The 23,373-nt window shown below is 46.9% G+C and overlaps 1 protein-coding gene and 1 long non-coding RNA gene across 3 annotated transcripts in view; both read right to left on the bottom strand.

Moving 5' to 3' along the window:
• The window catches only part of LOC307217245, a 340,344-nt gene that overhangs the window by 260,518 nt on the left and 56,453 nt on the right, over positions 1–23,373 (bottom strand). The window lies entirely within an intron of this gene.
• LPP (LIM domain containing preferred translocation partner in lipoma) overlaps positions 1–23,373 on the bottom strand; it is a 289,890-nt gene that overhangs the window by 260,518 nt on the left and 5,999 nt on the right. The window contains exon 2 of one of the 2 annotated variants that reach the window (XM_079977969.1): positions 18,375–18,550. The exons of the other annotated variant lie outside the window; for it this stretch is intronic. The gene's annotated coding sequence lies outside the window, so the exon portion shown is untranslated. The remainder of the gene's footprint in view (positions 1–18,374; positions 18,551–23,373) is intronic. 2 annotated transcript variants of the gene reach the window in all.

The raw sequence follows: 23,373 nt of genomic DNA, 5'->3' as shown, positions 1-23,373 counted from the left end.
TCTGACTAACACACAAATTTTGCAGTCAGTTATCCTTATGCGTGCTGCGTTCTGTGTGCTATTTTTCCAAATATGCACATTTTCCCGTGCACGGCTGCTAGATAAAGGCGTTGCAAAATGCAGAGCAGTGCAAATGTCAAAGGATGGCTGTGTTTCAGTTTTCAGGAAATGAGGATTAGCTATGTTCCCGTTAAAATGTGCATCTAATGAATTGATCCCCGATGGCTATGTGGAATATGAAGAGCCTCTGCAAATTAAACTTATTAATGGCTTTGGGGACCCAGAATTTATTTATTTATTTAGCAACAAATCATTAAAAAGCCAAAGTGGTTTACAGCATTAAAAAGATTTTTAAAAACATACAATAAAAGCATGAAAACTTCTTTAAAAATTAAAAGCCACATATTTTAAAGGATTAAGCCTCAACAAACCATTGTGAAAGGATGCATTCTGACTGCCTGCACAGGCCTGGAGGAATAGAAAAGTTCCCAGGAGGCATTTAGAAGTTGGCACAGAAGGCACCCGCTGAATCTCCCGTGGCAGAGAGTTCCACAGGACTGGGCCCATGACATTAAAAGCTCAGTTTCTCTTAATTTAGTGCCTGGCCCAGATGTGCCACGGTCAGATGTACTAGGGCTCAATGCCTCCGCCAGTCCGTGGCGACAAGACACCCCACAGAGAGAGGCAGTGGGAGAGATCAGCTGAATTGGTGGTGCCACTGGGTGAAATCGAGTCAAGTGGTGAAGTGTGGAAGAGGCACCAAGTGTGTCTGCCTCAGGGAGTCTCTCCCGGAAAGCGAATGCCTTGCTGGCAAGAGCAGGATGACTAAGCGTCAACCTTTCCCCTTAACCCCACAGTTGGCGCCTTCCACGCCCAGCCAAGGTAAGCAAAGTGTTGAGCAAGGGCTGCTGCTGCACCCTGAGCAGAGAGAGGCTCTCCTTATCTCTCTCCCCTGTGAAGCAGGTGACAAAGACACAGCTACAATACCTCCAAAACGAGTAAAAGGGTTGGTGGCTCTGGCAGAGGCCCAGCTTGGGTAATACCAGCCCACAATCCCAACCCCTGCCAGCCAACCATGCATCCCCACCGCAGTTTCATTCCATTTTCACAAGGTTCCCCTGCTAATTCCCGCATTATATTTGAGCTTTAAATGGGATTTTATTATTACGGTCACAGACCAGCTCACGTACAACATCAGGAAAATCACAAAACACAACAGGAATACAGTGGTACCCCAGGTTAAGTACTTAATTCGTTCCGGAGGTCCGTTCTTAACCTGAAACTGTTCTTAACCTGAAGCACCGCTTTAGCTAATGGGGCCTCCTGCTGCTGCCGCGCTGCTGGAGCATGATTTCTCTTCTCATCCTGAAGCAAAGTTCAGCAGCAGCGGGAGGCCCCATTAGCTAAAGCGGTGCTTCAGGTTAAGAACAGTTTCAGGTTAAGAACGGACCTCCGGAACGAATTAAGTACTTAACCCAAGATACCACTGTATTTGAAAGACAACTGTAAGCAGTTAACATCACTAGCGGGGTTATACGTAAGATGAAATGGCGACCTATTCAGGCTGAGTAATAAAATATTTTAGGTAATGATATAACAGGATAGGAAACAAAGTGAAATGTAAAGATGTAAAGTTTACATTTTGTAAGCCATCAGACAGGAGGGAGGGAAGTCGTTAGCTTCAGTCAAGCCAAAGAGATAAAATAAGAGGCTACGATGTTACGTAATGTGATTATACGTAAAACCAATAAAAATCATTTATTTTTAAAAAAATTGTGTACAAATTCAACACTATGTTTTGTTGCTATTTTGTTAATGTTGTTAATATTCTTTTATAGACATGAATGCTGTCGTACTTTGTGAATCATATAATATGATTTTTGGTGTAACTGTTTATATTATTTTTTAGTTGTTTTGTCAATGGCATTACGTAGATGGTAATTGTTTCATTGGGGATTTGGGATTGTTTTAGTGATGATTGGTTAAGCATTCTATACGATTTATGCCGTATTCGTGATGTTCCATGATGTTATTTTTATCTTTTGTTTGTAAGCCGCTTTGAGATTTATTTGATTAAAAAACAGCATAGAAATAGAAGCGATCAATAGTTCCATCTTATTTGCAAAAAGGGTCCCCATCTCCCCGTCCCTGGAAGCGAATTACATGGAAACAAGCACTAAACTTCCACTATATTCCACTATATATCTGGAAGTGGCTTTTACGTATTTTGAACATTTCAGGGGGGGGGTTAGTGGGTGCTGAGAGGCACCTTTAGTTTCAGAATGGTTCAAAAAATCTGGAATAATGAGCAAAGTGCCACACTACCCAAATGTTTAGAAAGTTGATGTAACTTTGAATCGGTTTTCAGCTTATGGTTATTTTCAATTTACAAAATTTTACATTGTTACTGTTAATTTTCCTTTGTGATAATTGTATTGTTAACTGCTTTGAAGGTATGTGTTTTTTACAATCACGTGCTACATAAATTTGCGAATCAAATTATTATAAAATAGTATAGAAGAACAAGCACTGAACAGATTTGTTGTACGGTGCACTCTATTGTATTTTGAAATGGTAAATTATAGGGTGAAATTCACAGAAGAGTAATTAAAGGCATTTCAAGGATAGACGCTTTTGGTGAGACCTGGCCTCCTTCCTTTTCCTTTATAAAAGAGACAGAATATATTTTTGTTCCACCCTCAATACAAGATTCTCTGCGGAGAGGCTACTTGGATTGATAATACATAAATAAACATATTGTGTGTGTATTATGTCTTTCATATGAAACTTAACAGGAAGGTACCATTGAACCATTGAACAATTTACTGCGGTTATACAGCTGCGCGTCTGCACACATGCGGGTTGCGATTCGGCACTTCTGTGCATGCGTAAAGCGCAAACTGCCAAAACCCGGAAATAACCCATTCTGGTACTTCTGGGTTTCAGCGGTCCATAACCCGAGCTTTGACCGTATGTTGTTCTTGTACTTAAACGAAAACTAATAAAAATCATTGGGAGTGGGTGGGAATTATAGGGCAATATTTATCCGTGTAATCTTTCTGCTTCGTTACAGCACTGTTCTATATATTGCATCTGATCTATTTGTATATGGGTGTGTTCTTTTAAAAATAATAATGCTCTTTAAAAAGAAGAAGAAGAAGAACTGGACCAGCTTTCTCTTAGGAAAAGTTTCTCTTAGGAAAAGTTAGGAAAAGGGAACAACGTCCAGCTTGTCTGCTTGGTGAGCTGATCTTGAAGGTTGGAACACTTATCCTAAGGGGATCCCCATTCTAATTGTCTGCAATTTAAACTGGTCTTGAAAGATACCTCTGCATACTTCTGCTAACATTTGCAGGCGAGCAACCTCACAGGACAGGCAAAATCGCACTGATCTCCCCGCGTAACGGCAACATCGATTTCAAATCCCCTGCCTCTTGTCTGATCCTCGCTTGATGGGCGAAAACAACTATTCCCTAGCTCCTTCCCGACATACTTTTAAACACTTGGAGGCTGTCAGCACGGCCTCTTTAATCTCCTTCTCTCCAGCCTAAAACATACCCATCTCCCCCAGGCAACTGTCCTCAGAGGAACTGCCTTCACTCGTCATCCATCCGGCTCAATATTGCTGAGACTTGCTTCGCCAAGGATTCAGGCAGAAGTCGTCTATCTGTCCCTGCCTGGAAATGATGTTGGGGAACTGAACTTGGGACATAGCATCTCCTCCTCCCAGAGGAGGCCCCCTGCTCTTGATTGGTTCTGCTGCCACGGCCAAGCCTCCCAGCCGACCAATAGGGCCAGCTGGTGGGCGGGGCTAAATGTGTTTAAACAGCCGCGGCAGTGCTCTGCTCCCAGTCTGTTCGCGACAATGGCGTCCACCTTTCTGATCAAGGAAATCATGTGTGGTTGGCAAACATCATCAGAAGTATTAGGAATTGGTTGCAGCTGTGAGGGTATTGGCGGCGAGCCTTTTGGTTCAGGTGGCGGTTAGGCATTGGAATATGTGTGCTGTGTTGAAGGATTGGGTATGCGCCATCATCTACCCCTCCTCTTTTGGGTATTCCGTTAAAGGAATCCAGCGGTCGTGGATCCTGTCCGATGCCCTGCTCCTGGCTAGGGCCATGGCACGACCCCGGTGACGTCATGGGGGAGCTTCCAGTTGTATTTGCATCAACAAGCTCCTCCCACTGGTTGTTAACCCCTGAAATGACTCCTCACTGAGTGGGGTGGAGTCATGTATTGCTGTTTCATCCAGTGCCTAAGCCAATACTACTCACATGCTGTAACCAATAAAAGTTGTGGCCTAATTTTGCCCATTAACTTAAAATAACATGTCTGTGTGTCTTATTATAATCCTATGCGGGTGGCGGGTCCTTGACTCACAATCTGCGTGAAGAGAAGATGCTTTGCCACTGAGCCACAATCCTTGCAGAGAAGCACAACCCTTTTGCAGTTTAACTAAGGCCCCCTTCACACATACAGCTGGCAGCAACGGACCACAAACTTAGAATCATAAAAGTTGGAAGAGACTCCAAGTCCCACCACCTGCAGTGCAGGAATCTCAACTAAAACATGAGTCCACAGTGTGGTGAAGGAGCAAAAAAAAAATGCAAATGCTATTCTAGGCTGAATCAAGGGTCAGCAACCTTTTTCAGCTGTGGGCCGGTCCACCATCCCTCAGACCATGTGGTGGGCCGGACTATATATTTTTTTTGGGGGGGGGGGGGTGAATTAATTCCTATGCCCCACAAATAACCCAGAGATGCTGTCAGGGAACTGACATCGGAGCCAGAGCTGGAGGCAAGGCTCTCAAGCGATGCTGGAGAGGAGCCCAGCAGGGAGAGAGGGAGCTCATCGGCTGGGGAAGGAAATCAGCGTAACACCAGGGATAGAGGAGGGCAGATGGGAGAATCGGCGAGGGGGCTCCAAGACTCTTCGCTGGAGACCAGTGGGGAGAGCACGGGTCCTCCGCTACCCACACCCACCCTGCGCAGAAGACGTCCGCGCAGGGAAAGTAGGCGTAGACTTGGCGTCAAAGAACTTCTTTGCTGGAAGAAGTTCAAGAAATGCCCACTGACGGATTCTGCTAGCGACTGAACAGCCACGAAGTGAAGGGTTGTCCAGCCAGAACAGGTTTAACCAGGCTACCTAGCCAGGAGTGGCGGTAACTTACGCACGAGCAACCCCTTATAACCATTACAGATGCGTTTTAAATAAAAACACACATTCTACTCATGTAAAAACACGCTGATTCCCGGACTGTCCGCGGGCTGGATTTAGAAGGCGATTGGGCTGGATACGGCCCCCGGGCCTTAGCTTGCCTACCCCTGGTCTAGATCAAGGAAAGTAATAGTACCACTCTGTTCTGCCTTGGCCAGACCACACCTGGAATACTCTGTCCAGCACCACAAATAAAGAAGAAGAAGAAGAAGAAGAAGAAGAAGAAGAAGAAGAAGAAGAAGAAGAAGAAGAAGAATTTATTATTTATACCCTGCCCATCTGGCTGGGTTTCTCCAGCCACTCTGGGCGGCTTCCAACAAAATATTAAAATACAATAGTCTATTAAACATTAAAATTTTCCCTAAACAGGGAAAGCTGGAAGGTGTGTAGAGGAGGGTGACCAAGATGATCAAGCAACGGTTGAAAGAGCTGGCAATCTTTAGTCTGGGAAAGAGGAGACTGAGAGGAGATATGAGAGCCATCTTCAAATATCTCAAGGGATGTCACATGGAAGACAGAGCAAGCTTGTTTCCTTCTGCTCTGGAAGGTAGGACTCAAGGCAATGGCTTTAAGTTGTGAAGAAAGTAGACTCCGACTAAACGTTAGGAAGAACTTTCTGACAGTAAGAGCTGTTTGACAGAGGAAGGGTCTCCCTCGGGAGGTTGTGGACCCTCCTTTCTTGGAGGTTTTCCAGCAGAGGTTGGGTGGCCAACGGTCAGGGATGCTTTAGCTGAGATTCCTGCATTACAGGGGATTGGACTAGATGACCCTCAGGGTCCCTTCCAACTCCACCATTCTAGAATAATAATAATAATAATAATAATAATAATAATAATAATAATAATAATAATATTTTTTTATTTGTACCCCGCCCATCTGGCTGGGCTTCCCCAGCCACTCTGGGCGGCTTCCAAAAAAATATTAAAATCCTCTAATACATCAAACATTAAAAGCTTCCCTAAATAGGGCTGCCTTCAGATGTCTTCTAAAAGTCTGATAGTTATTTTTCTCTTTGACATCTGGTGGGAGGGCGTTCCACAGGGAGGGCGCCACTACCGAGAAGGCCCTCTGCCTGGTTCCCTGTAACTTGGCTTCTCACAGTGAGGGAACCGCAAGAAGGCCCTCGGCGCTGGATCTCAGTGTCCGGGCAGAACGATGGGGGTGGAGACGCTCCTTTAGGTATACTGGACTCAGGCCCTTTAGGGCTTTAAAGGTCAGCACCAACACTTTGAATTGTGCTCGGAAATGTACTGGGAGCCAATGTAGGTCTTTTAAGACTAGTGTTATGTGGTCTCGGCGGCCGCTCCCAGTCACCAGTCTAGCTGCCGCATTCTGGATTAGTTGTAATTTCTGAGTCACCTTCAAAGGTAGCCCCACGTAGAGCACGTTGCAGTAGTCCAAGCGGGAGATAACCAGAGCATGCACCACTCTGGCGAGACAGTCCGCAGGCAGATAGGGTCTCATCCTGTGTACCAGATGGAGCTGGTAAACAGCTGCCCTGGATACAGATTTAACCTGCGCCTCCATGGACAGCTGCGAGTCCAAAATGACTCCTAGGCTGCGCACCTGGTCCTTCAGGGGCACAGTTACCCCCTTTCATTTCTATGATGTGAAATGAAACACAGCTATCCCTGCACTTCTCCGAAATCTGAAATGCATTTCTCAGACACCAACATGTCTACTAAAAGGTGTGTGTTACGGTGGGAACGTGCAGAAAATGCATTTTGGAGAAAAAGCAACAAGGAAAAATGCATTGGGTTGCAACCAGCGCTGGTCATACTCAGATGGGACCCATTGAAATCAAAGGAAGTAACTAACCTGGCCCAACCATTTCAATGGGTCTACTCTGAGTAGGATTGAGTTGCTAGAAACGGGGGGGGGGGGTTCTTAGGGGGTTGGCTTGCAAAAATACACGTATCAGGCAAATCTATGTAGAATGATGTGTTTTTTGGGGAAATGTGGATTTGAACAATGATGTCGAGAATGGGACTTGAAAGAAACCGAAACAGCCACCGTGAGATCGTAGATAGGCCACTGGCCTGATCCAGGAGGCCCCACCTTATGCTCTTTTGATTTGTCTTTAGAAACATTTTGGGGGCTCCTGGTTAGAGCTTTTGCAAGGCTGTAGCAGCAGGCTTGGACGCAGGTGGCGCTGTGGGTTAAACCACAGAGCCTAGGGCTTGCCGATCAGAAGGTCGGTGGTTCGAATCCCCGCAACGGGGTGAGCTCCCGTTGCTCGGTCCCTGCTCCTGCCAACTTAGCAGTTCGAAAGCACGTCAAAGTGCAAGTAGATAAATAGGTACCGCTCGGGCGAGAAGGTAAACGGCGTTTCCATGCGCTGCTCCGGTTCGCCAGAAGCGGCTTAGTCATGCTGGCCCCATTACCCGGAAGCTGTATGCCGGCTCCCTCAGCCAGTAAAGCGAGATGAGTGCCGCAACCCCAGAGTCATCCGCGACTGGTCAGGGGTGCCCTTTACCTTTACCTAGCATCAAGCTTAAAATCAGGGGAAGAGAGCAGTCTCGCTTTCCCCCAACTCTCCAATCTGCCTGCAGAAGGGGCTGGCAGCCAGCCAGCCAACCAACCGGTGCCCCCCACCCGAGCCTAGACCAATCCCTAGCCTTCGCTGGAGCACCGCACAAAATTACTCCTGCCAAGCTTGGAGTCGTGGAGAGGGGGGATTTTACAGTCCCTTTTAAATTGACACGATTCATAATGAAAACTGCTGGCAACCGCATTAGTCTCTCGGGCTCTGCAGATCAAGGCCCAGTAGGAGTGAGGAAGCAAATTGGTAATAGGTGCAATTTTCTTCTTTTTATCCCGGATAATTACTGCGAAAAGGCAGCCTCTCCTGGTGCCTCGCAATTAGCTGAAATAACCAAATCAAACGCGACTCTCTTATTAGCAGGGGCTGCGCAGGGAAAACAAAATCCGTGCCCGCCCCCTGGTCCAGCTACGAAGGCTGGACATCAGAAACACTGTTGATTAAAGAAAAAGGGAATCAGAAAGGCTGTGGGGTGCTCCCGGGCGTACATTTGTCCCTGGAGGAGTTGGTTTGCCACACGTCTCACTTCCCAAAAAGTCCCGACTCAAGAGCTTAGCCACATCTTTCATCAAGGCCCCTTCCACATGCAGGAACGGGATCGTCCAATTCTTGCACAGATATCACATCATCACAAAATCACATTCTTCATCCGGGTGTTGCTCTTTCCAAAGGAGTTGGGTATGTTTCGCACGGGAAATAGGGGACTGAGAGGAGATGTGCTAGCCATCTTCAAATATTTTAAAGGCTGTCATATGGAAGAAGGAGTAAGCTTGTTTTCTCCTGCCCCGGAGGAGAGGACCCGAACCCATGGCTCCAAACGGCAAGAAAGGAGACTCTAACTAAATGTTAGAAAGAACTTTCTGACGGGAAAAACTGTTTGGCAGCAGAACAGAATCCTTTGGGAGGTGGTGGACTCTCCTTGGAGGTTTTGAAGCAGAGGTTGAACGGCCATCTGTCGGGGATTTTTTAGCTGTGATTCCTGCATTCATGGAATAGAATTGTAGAGTTGGAAGGGATAATAATAATAATAATAATAATAATAATAATAATAATAATTTTATTTATACCCCGCCCATCTGGCTGGGTTTCCCCAGCCACTTTGGGCTGCTCCCAACAGAATATTAAACAGAATGAAACATCAAACATTAAAAACTTCCCTAAACAGGGATGCCTTCAGATGTCTTCTAAAAGTCAGATAGTTGCTTATCTCCATGACATCTGATGGCAGGGCATTCCGTAGGGCGGGTGCCACTGCCAAGAAGGCCCTCTGCCTGGTTCCCTGCAACCTCACTTCTTGCACTGAGGGAACTGCCAGAAGGCCCTCGGAGCTGGACCTCAGTGTCTGGGATGGACGCTGAGGGTGGAGACGCTCCTTCAGATATAATGAACTGAGGCTGTTTCGGGCTTTAAAGATTAGCACCAACACTTTGAATTGTACTCAGAAACGTACTGGGAACCAATGTAGGTCTTTCAAGACCAGTGTTATGTGGTCTCGGCGGCCCCTACCAGTCACCAGTCTAGCTGCCGCATTCTGGGTTAATTGCAGTTTCCGGATCACCTTCAAAGGTAGCCCCACGTAGAGCACATTGCAGTAGTCCAAGCGAGAGATAACTAGAGCATGCACCACTCTGGCGAGACAGACAGCAGGCAGGGAGGGTCTCAGCCTGTGTACCAGATGGGGCTTGTAGACAGCTGCCCTGGACACAGACTTGACCTGCGCCTCCATGGACATCCAGTCATCTAGTCCAACCCCCTGCAATGCCCTCCGGAGCAGGAGAAAACAAACTTGCTCCCTCTTCCATGTGACAGCCCTTGAGATATTTGAAGATGGCGATCATATCGCTTCTCAGTCTTCTTTTCCAGGCTAAACATACCAAACTCCCTTGATTTCAGGAGACTAGACTAGATGTACAATTCTATTACAGTGGTACCTCGGGTTAAGAACTTAATTCATTCTGGAGGTCCGTTCTTAACCTGAAACTGTTTTTAACCTGAGGTACCACTTTAGCTAATGGGGCCTCCTGCTGCTGCCGTGCAATTTCTGTTCTTATCCTGAAGCAAAGTTCTTCACCAAAGGTACTATTTCTGGGTTAGCGGAGTCTGTAACCTGAAGTGTCTGTAACCCGAGGTTCCATTGTATTCTAAGATTGTAACTTGGGGCCAGTCTACATGCTAGATCACCTTGTCCCATATGCACCCACTTGGTTGTTTTGATCGGCGAAACTGACATGCGTCACATGGTACCTATATTCCCATCTCCAGGCTTCACCACAAATGTCATTATTGAGTATGTGGACAGACAGCAGCTGAACCCCTTCTGCTGAGCTCCCGGCCTACCACACAGGGGCGCTATTTAACACCATCACCGACAGCACCTACCTGCCAGGTGTGCAGGGAGACAGCCAGGTCCCCTGCCCCAAGGAGGCTCCAAAGTTGCAAGCAGACCTATCAGAGACTGCCAGTGGATATTCAGATTTAATGGGGACTGCCAAGGATCCGGATGAAGGAAACCCTCGAGCGTACATTTGATCCGGGAACCAGGTTCCACCCCCTTCGCTGCTGCTGTTACAACCATGTAATTACGACACCTGCTTGCAGGAGAAGAAATTAGAAGCAGGCGGATCTCAGCCAGCAGAGACCTGTAAGCACGGGGGAGGCATGTGCAAAGAACGCAGGAAGACCCGGGGTATTTTCCTCCGTTGCAAGACCCCCGCCTCTGTTTTAAACCATTGGGTATGTTCTTTTCCCCCTGGCCTGCTCAGAGCTCACAGCTAAAAGAGGACATGGGTTCGAATTGGAGAAGCTTTGATGAACCAAGTCCAGTGTGGAAGGTGTGGAAGAGTGTGGAAACAGCTCCTCCTGTTTCTCAGGAGGAGACCTGAGAGCTGCCATCTTGAAATATCATAAGGCTTGCAATGTGCAAGAAGGAGCAGGGTGACTCTCTATCGCTCCGGAAGACAAGGGAGAAACCAGGAGGTGGAAACATCGGGGGAAAGAGATTGCAGCGAAATTTTGAGGACGGAAGAAGACAAGACGAGCCTACCGGATCAGGCCAGAATGGCAGCCTGTTCTCCCAAGGGCCTGTGGGAAACCTGCACGCAGGATTCGAGTGCAACAGTCTTCTCCCCGGAAAGATACATGACTGACATCCTCGGGTGGCCTGGTCACCTTTGATACAAGTATTTAAACAGACGTTGGTCAGCCATCAGTCTGGGAGGAGGCTGCAGTTGCAAGACTCCTAAACTGACTGGGCAGTTTGACCACCTGAGCTCCGAGGACCCTCCTGGCTTTAAAACCCCATTTTTAAAACTCCTGCAATGCTGTCGGCTAAGGGAGAGCTTTCGTGTGCATGCACACTTCTTCAGATACACATGCACACAAAAGCTCATACCATGCACACGAAAGCTCATACCAAGAACTGACTTAGTTGGTCTTTAAGGTGCTACTGGAAGGAATTTTTTTGTTTTGACTATGGCAGACCAACACGGCTACCTATCTGTAACTGGGGCTAAGGGAGAGTTAACGTGCAAGGTCGCTCGAAGCCTTGCACGCTTCTCGCATCTTCCCAAAGTCAGCGTGACCCCATCTCGTCAGCGTTTGCAAGTAAGTTGCTTTCATCTTCAACCTTCCAGGGTAGCTGCTGGCTTACTGCACTGCACTCTTTTCCTTTGCAAAAGTATAAGCCGCAGGCAGAGGCAGCCATACTTCTGAACACTAGTTGCTGGAAACCACAGGAGAGGAGAGTGCTCGTTGTGTTTGGGTCCTGTTTGCAGGTTTTGCACAGTCAACTGTTCAGCTGTGAGAGCAGGATGCTGGACTAGGTGGGCCACCGGCCTGATCCAGGACTCTTCTCATGTTAAAATCCTATTTAGCATTAAATGCTTACATGAAGAGTTGGGGGGCTCCAAGTAGCTGCTTCCTCTCTCTCTCTCTCTCTCTCTCTCTCACACACACATACACACACACACATATATTTTCCCGAAGCTCCTTGGAGTATTTATCTGCAACAAGCAAATGCACCTTGTTTGCTTCACAATCATCAGAGATGCGGATATTTGAAGCTTCCCTATTTAAACATTACAGCCACCATGTGGAAACCAAGTGAAAGCACTCGGGGGGGGGCGTGTTGCTGTGGTGGTTTACGAAGTTCACCAATACAGTTGAGTTAAGTGCTTCGAAAGATCCCGGAAGCCAAAATGGAGACTCAGAGGTCTTTATAAAGAACATAGGAATCGGCTCCTGAATAAGGGGCTGTGCAAACCACTGTTTTGAATACTGCTTTTTCTAGGACAGGGGGTGAGTTTATGGAACCAAGCAGGCAGCAGCCCATATTTTGGGGAACAACCGATGCAGAGTTTATGTCCCCCCACCCTTATATTACTGCCTGAGGTCTTTTTAAGAGAAAGTGCTCACATGCAGAACATTGGCTCTCCCAATGAGTCTCAGCCTCCTTCTAAAAGGTTGTGAAACTGCAAGCCAGATCTTAGGGGGATCTGGCCCACCAGCACTGCCTCCTTTGGTCTTTGGCATCTGGGAAACACATATGGCGTCCTGTGTCCAGTTCTGGGCACTGCAGTCCAGGAAGAACATTGACAAGCTGGAAGGTGTGCAGAGGAGGGAGACAGAGACGAACAAGGGTCTGGAAACCATGCCATATGAGGAACGGTTGAAGGAGCTGGGTATGTTTAGCCTGGGAAAAAGGGGACTGAGAGGAGATATGAGAACCGTTTTCAAATATCTGAAGGGCTGTCACATGGAAGAGGGAACGAACTGCTCTGGAGGGTAGGACAAAGAAGGAGATTCCAACTAAAAGTCAGGGAAAACTTTCTGACAGTAAGAACTGTTCCGAACGGATTTCATCGGGAGGTTGTGGTCTCTCCTTCCTTGGAGGTTTTCCAGCAGAGGTTGGGTGGCCATCTGTCATGGATGCTATAACTGAGATTCCTTCATTACAGGGGGCTGGACTAGATGACCCTAGGGGGTCCCTTCCAACTCTGCGTTTCTGTGATTCTATGATTCCACAGACCTTTCAGCTGGCAATGCCAAAGGTGGAGGCTGAGCCCTTCTGCCTGCAAAACTTGCGCTTTACCGCTGAGCTTAATCTCCTCGGGATTAAGGCAGAATTGCAACTCAAGTGCCTCCGACATTCATCTTAAATGCTCTTTAATCTCGACAATCAGGCAACCTTCTTGGTATCAGGATTAGTAACATAACCGCATGCTGTATTCCTCCAGGCCTCCCGAGCAAAAACAACCAAATTATCACACCCGCCTAACCCAGTTTCTCGGGCATGCACTCACAGCACCAAAAACATGTTGTCTCAAGGGGTTTTTTTGGGTCTGTGGTTTTCAGTTTGACTTTATCTTCTGTTTGGGGCTGGTTTTGCTTCTATTTTGCAAAAGTCAGAAGCTCTCCAGGAGGGGGAGAGGGAGGGGCACATGGACACACACTCAAAACCTCTTTTTCTTCTTTTTTTCAGATTTCGCCCTCAATTCCTTTAATATGAAACGCTTGCAACATTCTTCTTTCTCATGCCCATGTTTGGAAAACTCTTTATCGCCTGCTGTTCTCCGTCAAGTTGTCTGTCCTCTAGCCAGGCGCTGAGTGTGAACAAAGAGTTCTAAGCAGTTGGGTCATCACTAAAACAGGGTGTGAATTAGTTCAAACCAATACTCCATTCCCACAAATAAAAATTTCCTTGCATGCAGAAAGTCAGCAACTCAGGGGGGAAGCTGTCCCTGACATCTTGGTTTTCTACATGCACATTTTTTCCCCTCCTTGGGTGGGACTTCTCAAATGCCCTAAAGCACTATAACCCAGGCATGGGTCAATCATTTTCGTGAGATCTGAGAGGTGCTTCCCAATGACCTATTTGTCAAGCCTTCGTCCTAAATTGCTTGCTGAGAGATTGGATGATCTTGGTTATTTAATGAGCTTTCACTCTGTGCTGTTGGCCAGGAAGCTATACAGTGTCATGTCCAAGGAACCACACCTCTGTGAAAAGCTTTTTAAACCATCTAGGTTGGTGGCCAACATTGCCTCTCCTGCTGCATGAAGACCTTTCATTCTGTCTGTCCTGAATCTTCCAAAATTCAGCTTCAGTGGGAGCCCACGGTTCTAGTTACTTGCTTGTAGATCGTGAGCCACAGCTGAAGAGATGGGGCACCAAGTTCGGTCAACAGTCACATTCAGAAGGAAAGATGAGGCGTTCAGAACAGAAACCTTCTCTAGGATGCTTCCCCCGCCACGAGGGGGAGGAACGCCCTTCCGATTTCTGCTCTCCAACAAACGGAATCCATAAATCAACAGAGAATCCAACAGGGACAAGCGCCAAAAGGCAGAGCACAGAACATCCCGCCAGAGGATTTGCATTAAAGAAATTCACACGGCTGTCAGGAAAGCAAACGGAGAAGGAGGGGGAAAACTGTCTGCAGCAATCGGAAGGGTGTGGACCATTTGGAGAGGAGCGTGTTGGCACTGCGGGGATCGTGTGGTGCTTTTTCCCATGCCCTGCCTAGGGAGTTCTGGGAGCATTCAGGAGCCGAGGACAAGCCGGGCCAGCTCAAGGTAGCCGTCCACTGGAACCTGTGAGTCAAGAGTCATATTAAGGCCCCAGAAAAATGCAGAGGGCCATTCAGTACAAGGGAGGAAAAGGCCAGTCCATCACAGTTCCCTCAGTCTGCCATCTTTCCAACCTTAAATTCAGTTCTTCACCCCGCTGCAACAATCTGCAATTTCTTTAGCGAGAGAAAACCCTCGTGGAAATTTCAGCAGCATTTCAGGGCAAATTTCTCCTAATGAGCACATTCTTGCATGCAGCTTTGACCAATGTGCATATTTTTGCAAGGAATTTCCCCAAATGCAATGTGTTTCAACTACTTTGAGGGATTTCTTGCCTTTCTACATTCAAGCGGCATACAACTTTCATGACATAAACACAAACGATTCCGGGTGTTTTTTGCACTAAACTAGCTCTTGCTAAGCTCAGTTTTCCCCTAATACATGCATTTTGCATTGCAGAATTCAAATGTGTGCAAATTTCGAAAGGCGGCCAAGTTTTGGATCGCCTGTTGCTTTGGAAAGCGCCAAATTGAAAGATTCACCATAAAATGCCAGCTGAACCAAACTGCTCCCATCCCTATCCAACACCCAATGCTACAAAAGGATACATACAGATTTGGTGGCACAATCTGAACGACAAGTGAGCGATGGGCTAATCTGTCCATTTAAGTTTCCCACTTTATCAGTCCTATTTATAGAAAAATATTCATATACTGCTAATTCATCAAAAAAGAAAAAAATCAAAGTGGCTCAGAATAACCACACCTGAAAATATGAACCATATAAAAAGTGGAAATCAGAAATCAGCTAACCATGGTGGAAAGATGTGATCTTCATTGCCTGCATGAACCTGATGAATCCAAATATCACCGTTTGATAGCCAAGTCCAAAACCAAAAGTCCTGTTGGGATGCATTCTGGCTTCCCTGCTGATGAAACTGAGTGTGTGATGATTGATAATACTGTCATTCATCCAGTTTAGTAGCAGTTGCCAGGACGTTTGCCTGTTCACCTCTGCATAGTTCCTTCCTTATTTCGGATATCGTGGTATATCAATATACAGTAGTACCTCCAGTTGCGGATGGGATCCGTTCTGGAGGTTTGGTCGGATCCTGAGGTTTCTACAGCCTGAGGACCGCTTCTACGCATGTGCGCGGGGAGAAACTCGGTCAAATACTTCCAGGTTTGCCACTTTCGCATCCTGAAGTTTACGTAACCAGAGGGTTACGTAACTGCAAGGACTACTGTATTGCAATGTTTGGCTGCTGATATAACGCCATATTGAAGACTGGCCATATTGCTCAGTATGCGGTGGCCCTAGTATGCAGTCTAAAATTCATTCCCAGCTTTGTTACTATAAATGCTGCCTAGTTTCACTTTTGCTTCTGTTCTCAATCTTCCAGATGACCTGTGCCTTCTGCCTAAGATTGACCCCTGTCATTTTCTTTGTCCCAGCAAGCCTGGGTTGCAGCCCAGAGGCTCCCTGGCACCCACATGGTACAACCTAATCTCATCATCTGCTACCACCTCCCACATACCCTGAGACGGAATGAAAACTCTGCGGCTGCAATATCAACCACATTTGTTTCCTCCTACTGTCTTCCCACTTGTTTCAACGTCGAAAACATAAGAAGAGCCCTCTGGATCAGGCCCATGGCCCATCTAGTCATAGAATCAGAGTTGAAAGGGACCCCCAAAGGTCATCCAGTCCACCCCCGAAATGCAGGAATCTCGTCCAGCATCCTATTCCCACAGTGCCTGCAACTGTAGTCAAAGCCGTCTTTCCCATTGGTGTTAATGGTTCGTTGCGCCAGGGCGCCGGCCTCTCAGGAGCGCCCCAGCGAGTGAGGGAGCTGCCTTTCCCTGAACGCCCACCAGCTGTGCCCCGCCAACTACATGGCTGGCGGGCGGGCTTGCAGCTTCCTTCCCAAGCCTCTACAGGAGGAGAGCAATCCACACAGCGGTCGTTGTCCTCCTTCTGCTTCCTAGCAAAAGGCAGTGTGCAGCCTTCCCAGCCTGCCTTCTCAGGCGCCCTGATGCCGTAGAGCATGTCCGCCAGCACGTTCTCCTGCTGGATCGCCACGCCTTGGATCAGGGTGTTGGGAAAGGCAGAGGACATTTTCTACTGCCCCTCCCTTGTTTTGGAGCTTCCGGGGGGGGGCGCGGGGGCGCTGGAAGGATCTTTCATCACGGCACTGAATATTCTTAAGATGGCCCTGACTGTAGTAACCATTGATAGCCCTCTCCTGCCCCATGGATTTGTCCAATCCTCTTATTCCTGCATTGCAGGGGGGTTGGGCTAGATGACCCTCAGGATCCCTTCCAACTGTACAATTCTACGATTCCATGGGTGGGTGGCCATCTCAGACTCCAGAATGCGGCAGCTAGACTGGTGACTGGGAGCGGCCGCCGAGACCATATAACACCGGTCTTGAAAGACCTACATTGGCTCCCAGTATGTTTCCGAGCACAATTCAAAGTGTTGGTGCTGACCTTTAAAGCCCTAAATGGCCTCGGTCCAGTATACCTGAAGGAGCGTCTCCTCCCCCATCGGTCTGCCCGGACACTGAGGTCCAGCTCCGAGGGCCTTCTGGCGTTTCCCTCACTGCGAGAGGCCAAGTTGCAGGGAACCAGGCAGAGGGCCTTCTCGGTGGTGGCGCCCGCCCTGTGGAATGCCCTCCCATCGGATGTCAAGGCGATGGACAACTACCTGACATTCAGAAAACATCTGAAGGCAGCCCTGTTCAGGGAAGTTTTTAATATGTGATATTTTAGTGTATTTTTCATCTCTGTTGGAAGCCGCCCAGAGTGGCTGGGGAAACCCAGCCAGATGGGCGGGGTACAAATAATAAATTATTATTATTATTATTATTATTATTTAATTAGGCGCTGCGTGAAGGCGTCCCTCCTTTCATCTGTCCCAAGCAGTGCCAGATTTACGTATAAGCTAAACAAGCTCTAGCTTAGGGCCCCACTCTCTTGCAGGCCCCCCAAAAAATTAAAGGGGGGGGAAACTGAATGTACATTTCCAAAATATAAAAAACAAATAAAATGAAACCTACATGCAGAAACAGTGTTTTGTGTTGTGTTGGCTCCTATGATGTGAGTCATGGGCCCCGCCTGCTAGCCTGCTCCCTAAAATATCACTGGTTTGCTCCTTTCTATATATAGGGTGCCTACATTCTGCATTCTGCATGAGAGTGGGACCATAAAGAAGATTGATCGCCAAAGAATTGATGCTTTTGAATTATGGTGCTGGAAGAGACTCTTGAGAGTCCCATGGACTGCAAGAAGATCAAACCTCTCCATTCTGAAGGAAAGCAGCCCTGAGTGCTCACTGGAAGGACAGATCCTGAAGCTGAGGCTCCAAGACTTTGGCCACCTCAGGAGAAGAGAAGACTCCCAGGAGAAGACCCTGATGTTGGGAAAGATGGAGGGCACAAGGAGAAGGGGATGACAGAGGACGAGATGGTGGGACAGTGTTCTCGAAGCTACCAGCATGAGTTTGACCAAACTGCAGGAGGCAGTGGAAGACAGGAGTGCCTGGTGTGCTCTGGTCCAGGGGGTCACGAAGAGTCGGACACAACTAAACGACTAAACAACAACAATATATAGGGTGCCTACATTCTGCATGGAGTGGTTGCAGGGCAACATGTGCAAATGGCTTGAGATACCTATGAGGTCCATAAATTACCATATAGCATATATTCAACACAAGAAACAGGGACAATTTGTTGTTGGCAAAGGACAGCTGGACATATAAAGGGCCCCATGACCTTCAGTAGCTTAGGATCTCATCAAACCTAAATCTGGCCCTGGTCCCGAACCTTCCAACCTTCAGCTTTTCTGGAAGTCCACGGGTTCTATCCTTAAGAGCTCGGAAAAGTGTTAAATACAGTGTTGAAATGCTATTGTGTGACATTTGGCAGGTCTAATTAAACCCTCGCCTGATGATGGATCTGGCGTTTTTCTTGAGCCAACACAGCTACCTGTCCTTTGCCTAGCACAACCCAGTATTTGTAAATCACAAAACCTTCAGAGATCAAGCCACTCACCTGGTGGCCTTGAGAGAGCCAGCACCAATTGACGAGCTGAGGGTGCTTTCGTAAACCGTAAGAAAGTTGGCAAGATTCCTCGTCCTCCTCCTTGAGACCTTCAGTGCCCTGCTGGCAATTCAGGTAGGTCCATGTGCATTAAGACTTTGCCAGGGTCTTCTGCCAGAGCATTCGGTCTAAAAGCAACCGCAAGCAGACACAAGATCTGCCCACCCGGGAAGAATGGCAGATGAAGGTGATGGGCTACATGGAACTGGCGGAAATGACTGGCAGAATCCAAGACCAGGGAGAAGAGTCGGTGGAAGAAGATTGGAAGAAATTTAAAGGTTATCTACAGAAATATTGTAAAATTAAGGAATGTTAGAAAGATGTTGGAATGAAGTTACATGGCTTTAGCAGAAATGTTATAAAGAATTAAGTATAATAGATTGTAATTGGATTAAAGGAAAAAATAATGTTAGAATTTGTTGAGTTAAATGATAGGACAGAAGTTTAAGGAAGATGGAAAGGATTTGCTGAAACAATTAATCGAAGTGGAATACAAAAAAAGGGAGGTGTGAGGAGGTCGCTGAAACAAGTAAAAGAAAGTTAATAACATTGAAAGTATAGGTTGTGTTTCTTTTTTCTTTTTTTTTAATTGCTTTTGTTTTATTTTTGTTATGTATATGTAATATTTTTGTTTTTGTATTGTATTGTATGGTTTTGTTATGCTTAATTCTTTTTCTTTTTCCTTCCTTTCTGTAACCTTCAAAACTTTAATAAATATTTTTTAAAAATAAAAAATAAAAGCAACCGCAAGCGACAGAGCGAGAATCAGATCTTTGGTCCTCTATCCTGCACCTTAGGAAAGGGACCAGGCGCCTGCCCAGACACAAGATGCTTCAGGGAAACCACTCGGGCCTTCATTTTTTGCATCTCCTGTATCGTTTGTACCTTTAATTCAGACTGCAATCCTTAGCACCAAGAAGCTGGTGTCTCAGAGCTTGGAAGGGTTTGCTCATACGTAAGTACGTTCATTGCATTGGTCCTGCAAAAATCTACTCGAAAGTGAGTACCACTGAGAATGTGGATTTCTGCTGATACATATATTTTGTGGTATGCCCAGTTATGCCTAATATACAGGCAACCCCCGATTTGCTTGCGGGTTGCATCCCGGGTCATTGCGAGCCTGTGTGAAATCGCATGCAACTGAAACAGTCTGAAAGCACCCCGTGCCACCCCACCCCTCCCCCGCTTTGCCCTTTTAGAAACACCTTTTATGACATTTCCAGGTTACTTCCGGGATCGGTGCTGTGAGCTATTGTGCACATATCAGTAGCCCCTAAAACAGGGGGTTGCCTGTTGGCTATTTGGAGTTTAGTTGTGCTGCAGAAAGCTCGCTGGGGAGACCACGCATTACAAGGAACTCAAAAATAACTTTATCAAGGTTTTAATAACAAAAACAAAAACTCCTTTTACACTAAAAATCTCAACAAGCAAGACCCAACCCATCCACCAGGGTACTGAGAGAGCTAGGTGCTGCTCTTTATATACTATACCCAATTGCTGACACAACTTAATTAACACAACTTAGCAGCACCTGCTATACTGTTTCACAGCTGTAAAACTGGGTCTCGCTATTTGCTCTGGCCCTTAAAGAAATACACATATTGTGGAACAATAATGAACCTTCACATTTAAAGAGACCATTCAACACGTATTTCTGCAAGATGTAGGTAGGTAGCCATGTTGGTCTGCCATAGTCGAAACAAAATAAAAAAATTCATTCCAGTAGCACCTTAGAGACCAACTAAGTTTGTTATTGGCATGAGCTTTCCAAACATTCTCATTGTATGTTATCTGTTAAATACACTTTTATCGCACAGTTACTTATTTCTTCTATTTTTTTTATCGTATTTCTATGTAAATTGTCAACTACACAATATACTACAAGGCTCTCTCTAAGTCTACCAGGAGATTACCCTTTATACCATGGTTCTTCAAATATTCTTTAAATATTCTCCATTCCTTGTGGACTTTTTGTTTTGTTTGGCCTCTAACTCTTCCCGTCACCTTTGCTAGCTGCAAGTATTCTACCATTAGTGTTTGCCAGTCTGATATATTAGGTCTTCAGATACCTGAAGAAGTATCTGAAGAAAGTGCTCCTGGAAGCAGTGGCGTAGCGTGGGTTATCAGCTCCCGGGGCAAGGCAAGTAATTTGCGCCCCCTAACCCATGGATTTGCGTCCCCTAACCCGTGGATTTGCGCCCCCTAACCCGTGGATTTCCCTAACCCCCAGATGTTGCGCCCGGTGCGGCCGGCCCCCCTGCACCCCCCACGCTGCGCCACTGCCTGGAAGGAATATTTCTGCAAAGCCATTTCCCCAAATGTAACAAATTATTGCATGCTCTTTTCATTAACACGTACATTTTGTCCCCTAGCAGGTGCATTTTTCTGCGCCCTCCTTAGCCAGAGAACAGCACTGCAAGATATAAAAGGTAAAGGTAAAGGAAGCCCTGACCATTAGGTCCAGTCGTGACCGACTCTGGGGTTGCGGCGCTCATCTTGCTTTACTGACCGAGGGAGCCAGCGTACAGCTTCCAGTCATGTGGCCAGCATGACTAAGCCACTTCTGGCAAACCAGAGCAGTGCACAGAAATGCCGTTTACCTTCCCACCAGAGCGGTACTTATTTATCTACTTGCACTTTGACATGCTTTTGAACTGCTAGGTTGGCAGGAGCAGGGACCGAGCAACGGGAGCTCACCCTGTCGTGGGGATTCAAACCGCTGACCTTCTGATCAGCAAGTCCTAGGCTCTGTGGTTTAACCCACAGCACCACCCGCATCCCTACTGCAAGATATAGGTAAAGGTAAAGGGACCCCTGACCATTAGGTCCAGTCGTGACCGACTCTGGGGTTGCAGCGCTCATCTCGCTTTATTGACTGAGGGAGCCGGCGTACAGTTTCCGGGTCATGTGGCCAGCATGACTAAGCCGCTTCTGGCGAACCAGAGCAGCGCACAGAAACGCCGTTTACCTTCCCACCAGAGCGGTACCTATTTATCTACTTGCACTTTGACGTGCTTTTGAACTACTAGGTTGGCAGGAGCAGGGACCGAGCAGCGGGAGCTCACCCCGTCGTGGGGATTCGAACCGCCAACTGCTGCTCTGCTTCGCCAGAAGAGGCTTAGTCCTGCTGGCCACATGACCCAGAACCTGTACGCCGGCTCCCTCGGCCAATAAAGTGAGATGAGCGGCGCAACCCCAGAGTCGGCCACGACTGGACCTAATGGTCAGGAGTCCCTTTACCTTTTATCGGGGGATACTAATCCCAAAATCCCAGCAAACTATATTTGGGAGGCGCTTCTGCAAAGATTCATCCAACTCATCTTCCACAGCCAGAGACAATCTCATGTTGGAAATGTAGTGGCGGTTGGCTGAGTTTGCCACGTATCAGCACCTTCCACTCACCGGGAAAAGCCCCCAAGAAAGAGCAGAGATGCCAACTGAGCCACAAAGGAGCAGGGGAACAAGGTTTGGCAGCTCAAACAGAGCACAAATCAAAAATAAAATTAGGAGAAGACTCATCTAGCTGGGAAAATCTGCCACTCCCTTCTGGAGAAGCAGAGCAGGCGATGGGAAACCACCTGAAAGGACGGTTCCTCCTTTTGGCGTTTTGCGCTGTATCATGCAAAACATGCGCCACCTCTCCCCAAGGGAAATAGGAATAAGCCCTGGGGCCACCGAGAGAGATCAAGGAGGCTTTCCGCACCAAACACAATTCAGTCCATTCCTCTGGTACAGATGGCAAGCTCTTTTGGCTGGGAGACCTAGAAGACCTGCTCCCTGCCTTGCAGGCTATTTTCCACCTGGCCTGGGAAGGTGAAGCCCGGACTGACTCCAGCTACAAAACTGCCACTGTTGAAAAAGCCAGAGAACATCTTGCCTTCCTCTTAGTGCAGACCCAGGTCATCGAGCCTGACTTTCCGCCGCCACCATGAACCACCACCGGATAGGCAGCCTCAGCAGCAGATACGTTCTGTGCTTATGATAATAAAATATTCTCTTGCTAATTATGCTGTATGTGCATTTTAACTTTGACTTTCTTCAGTGATGTTTTATCTGGGGTTGTTTTATTTGATACTTTAATGTAGGTTGTAAACAGCTTTGAGGTTTTTTTTTTAAATATAAAGAGGTGTAGAAATAAAAAAGTAATAATAATAATGTGTTCTATGCAATAACCCTAAGGCTAAGCCAAACCATGACTAACCATGAATGTGCGAGCATGCAGATGTAGTTACCTGTGCTTTCTTGAACTGCAAAGGGGTTGGACAAGGTAACACTTTAGCTCCCTTCCAACTCTACAATTCTATGACTCTAAAACTATTTTAAAAATGTTAAATAAAAAAAAAAATGGGGAAAAAACCTGTAGACTGTGAAACATAAAAGCCTGTGTGAACACGAGGTGTCTTCACCCATGTGCTGAAATGGCTGCAAAGATCGGCATAAATGATTTGATTATAGGTATTCACAGGAAAAATCACAGCCACTTAGCCCCTCACCTAGTTGCGCAACTGTCAGACCAACCAGAGCTAAGCCATGGTTTAGCGCAGCATTGCGCCTGAACCCGGGGTTATGGTTTGTCTGACTCCAGAGGAGCCATGAGTTCGTATCCAAGGTTTGTCCTCGGTTTACCGCTTATGGTACACCTCCTGGTGAAAGGAGAGCAATAAATTTGACGACTGCAATGAAACACTCACTGGGTATGCACTATCATACTTGGGTCCTGCCTGCAGAAGAATCTTAGGAGTTGGAAGGGACCCCAAAGGCCATCCAGTCCAACCCCTGCAATGCAGGATTTTCAGCTAAAAAAAAAATCAATGACAGATGGCCATCCAAACTCTGCTTAAAAATCTCCAAGGAAGGAGAGTCCACCACCTCCTGAGGGAGGCCGTTCCACAGTCAAACAGCTCTTACTGTCAGAAAGTTTTTTTACGGATGTTGAATTGGAATCTCCTTT

This window comes from Podarcis cretensis, assembly GCF_951804945.1.
Source record: "Podarcis cretensis genome assembly, chromosome: 5".
In the NCBI taxonomy this organism is placed as follows: domain Eukaryota; kingdom Metazoa; phylum Chordata; class Lepidosauria; order Squamata; family Lacertidae; genus Podarcis; species Podarcis cretensis.
The sequence above is the reverse complement of the archived record's forward strand: the minus strand, read 5'-3'. Positions and strand labels throughout refer to the sequence as shown.